The following is a 3,426-nucleotide window of genomic DNA, read 5'->3' as shown; positions in this document are numbered from 1 at the left end:
GTAGCAAACCCTAATAACAACAATGTTCATATTAAGATAGAAGATGACCTTTCTGATTTTGAACCTCTCGTCCTGTATCTCAGCTGAAACAGTGCAGGGCAGGAGAGGTGCCTACAGGAGCCCAAATTTGGGAAATGGCTAACTCTGCTGTCTTTCCCATTACATTTCAGAAGTGTCGGATCATTGGGAATAATAAGAAAACTCACCCAAACTGCTGTAACCCCTAAATACTAAATTTGAAGCTTATAATAATTAAAATACATGAAACCTAGGACATGGTCAATGAAGATTTTTTTGGATTGGAAAGAGCCTTAGAGATGCCATAGTCCAATGGCTTCAATTTTCTTCTTTGTATAAGAGAAAGAAAAGGACCATGTCTTATTTATCTTTGTCACTGGGATACCTGGCATAATGCCTTCCACAGTTGGTATTCATTACATGTCTGTGGGGCTGTTTTATACTGAGAATTGTGAGTGACCTGCCCAAGAATACATAGCTAGTAATGGGGAAGACCAGATTAGAACCCTCATTTTATGCCTGTGACCTATGTTTCTAGCCACTTACAAGACAGGGCCTATTCTAAAGGTCACATTTTGAACCCTTAGAACATTACCCTACACAGCAAGAGTCTGCTCAACCCTAGATGGCTATTAAGGTGGATATTAGTCCTGCCCTCCAAAAAACTGCAGTGCTAAGAGAAGTTGGTGCACTTACTTCTAGCTACTCCTCTTAGCCTTTGTTTTCAAAATGGAAAGGCCTCATGACTCTCCAATCCATAGCTGTGAGACTTAATTTCTTTTCTTCAGGGATAAGCAGTTTTAAAAATGTATAAACATAAGCAAGTTTGTCCAGAGAGGACAATGTCCTCATGTTCCCATTCTCTAGGAGTTCAGGCTGGGAACATACAGCTCTTCATTTTAACCATAATTAATTACTTTGAGGTATTACCTATTTTACCTGAGGGGCCACAAAGAAAGAGTAGAAAGCAGGCCAAGTTATAACAAGGCATTGTTCCCAGCATATCGCAAACAGCAAGTGACACATAAGGGAATAGCCACACAGCCTCAGTCAAACAGTGCATTCTCTCAGGTTAATATTATTGGAATTATTAACTTCTGAATTGCTTCTAGGAGGAGCTACTTTGTATATGACAGGACCCCTGTGTTTAAGTGAAAAGAGATGCCAATAAATTACCAAGCAGCATACATGATTAAGGAGTGGAGCAGGGAAAGAAAAGGTTTGAGGTGTTTTGAATGTGTGGTCAGCACAGGGATAAATTAAGCAATATAAAAAGATAACCAAAAGCCCATGTGTATCAGTCTTTGCCTGCCCCAAGCCCAGTCAGCTGCAGTACTGAGAATTTTCCACTAACATCAGGATCAGCAGTGTCCCCAGCGCTTGAGCCAGTTCTGACAAAAGCAGCCAGAAAGTCATTAATAACAGAGCCTTAGGTGCCCAGTATTGTTCAGAATGCTTGGAAAGATGAACTCTTTTAATCCTCACAACAACGCTTTGAGGTAGAGACTACTAACCATTTTACAGACGAGTAAATCGAAACACACAAAGATGTTAAATACTTTACCCAAATGTCTTAGTTAACATAATTCTAGCTGCTGTAATAGCAGTCCCCAACCTTTTTGGCACCAGGGACCGGTTCTGTGGAAGACAATTTTTCCACAGACTGGGGGTGGGGTATGGTTTTGGGATGATTCAGGTGCATTACATTTATTGTGCACTTTATTTCTATTATTATTATATTGTAATATATAATGAAATAATTATACAACTCACCATAATGCTGACAGGAAGCAGAGCTCAGGTGGTAATGCGAGCGAGGGGGAGTGGCTGTCAACATAGATGAAGCTTCGCTTGCTCACCCAGCACTCGCCTCCTGCTGTGCGGCCCAGTTCCTAACAGGCCACAGACCATTACTGGTCCATGGCACGGGGGTTGGGGACCCCTGTGCTATAATATTAATAAGTCCTCCCCAAACTCAGGACTTAACCTGAGTTTAAATAAATAAATAATGAATAAATAGAAGTTTATTTCTTGCACCCTAAATTTTGCACAGCTTGTAAATGGCAAAGTACCTTACTCAAAATCATTTGCCTCATAATTGAATTAATTTTCCAATTCACCATTATTATTCCAAAACAGACACTTTAACATACTAGGGCAATGGCTAGTTACATCCCTGAAACAAAGAATGAATACATCACCTCTACGGTTGTCATAAGGGTGAGTTAACAAATGTGTTTGAATTGGTATTATAACTGTGTAGATCTATACATTAATTTTAGGATCAGAAATAAAACATGCCCTGATAGTAAGAACTTTAGACATACCAGGCATGTCTAAGTGCTTCGTATATACTTTTCACTTAACTCTTATAATCTTCCATTTAAGGTACTACTAATATTGCAATTTAAAAAATTTTGTGAATGCATTTCTCTCCGTAATTAATTAATTTTTAATGTTCTTATTGTAAAATAAAACATAGATTATGAAAACACACTGAACAAATATATAGCATGAGGAGTTACTATAAGGTAAACACATGTGGACCCAGTTCTGGTCAAGAAACAGAAATTGTACCTGCCACCCTGAAGCCCTTCCATTTTCCCTGTCAAGTCAAAAACCTCTCCCTTTCCCCTCTAAAATAAGTTCTATCTTGGTTTTATAGTTATCCTTTCCTTGTATTTATTTACAGTTTTTATCTATTTTTATGAAACTTGTTATATTTAAAAATTTTATTTTAAATCTATAGATTCCCCTTACAACTGTTTGCTTTATTAATATTTATCTGACAAAGAACCCAAAGAATATGTTGCATGCTCATGGTGTAATTAAGCATGTTCCTCTGTCCTAGTATTTCCTGCAAATTGGCAGGGGGATCTGAAGCCTACAGCAGACTCAAATTTGTTCTCTTTAGTGAACTACAGTCAGAGTTGTGTTCTTTAATCATGAGACACATAATTGTTTGGTTCTATCTCTTTTTGTGATATTAGCAGCTGTTACTGTTCAATGCGTAGATCAAGTAATTAATTAGGGATTGAAAATGGTAAAAAATTCTACTTTTATTATTACTTATAGATAGTATACTTACAAACAGATGTATCTTCTCATCTACTAACTGACTAATGAAGGGTAAAATTTACATAGAAGAGGCAGGATAAATGCATTATCTTTCCTTTTATTTACCCAGTTCAGTATAAAGAAAGGTTAACTTCCAAAGGTGAACAAATCATTTATTGGTTAATATCATTATGTACTCATGAATTTGACATATTTAATAGATTTCAATCCATTGTATCATTTTGAAATTGTATATATATATTTCACATAGGATTCACAATTTTAAACATTTTTAAGTGTACAATTCAATTCAGTGGCATTATATTCACAGTATTGTGTAACCATCATCAT

This window comes from Mesoplodon densirostris, chromosome X (assembly GCF_025265405.1).
Source record: "Mesoplodon densirostris isolate mMesDen1 chromosome X, mMesDen1 primary haplotype, whole genome shotgun sequence".
Classification (NCBI taxonomy): domain Eukaryota; kingdom Metazoa; phylum Chordata; class Mammalia; order Artiodactyla; family Ziphiidae; genus Mesoplodon; species Mesoplodon densirostris.
The sequence above is the reverse complement of the archived record's forward strand: the minus strand, read 5'-3'. Positions refer to the sequence as shown.